The following is a 260-nucleotide window of genomic DNA, read 5'->3' on the forward strand; positions in this document are numbered from 1 at the left end:
CTAATCTCCATACCCAGTATTTTCTTTGCAGCGCCCATGTCCTTCATCTCGAACTCATTGCTAAGTTGAGATTTCAGCTTATCTATCTCCACCTTGTTCTTCGATGCAATAAGCATGTCATCCACATATAACAGGAGATAGATATAATCACCTCCACGAAGCTTCCGAATGTAAACACAACAATCATAGTCGCTTCGGGAAAACCCATGCTTCAGCATGAAGGAGTCAAATCGCTTGTACCACTGCCGAGGAGATTGCTT

This window comes from Asparagus officinalis, chromosome 1 (genome assembly GCF_001876935.1).
Source record: "Asparagus officinalis chromosome 1, Aspof.V1, whole genome shotgun sequence".
In the NCBI taxonomy this organism is placed as follows: domain Eukaryota; kingdom Viridiplantae; phylum Streptophyta; class Magnoliopsida; order Asparagales; family Asparagaceae; genus Asparagus; species Asparagus officinalis.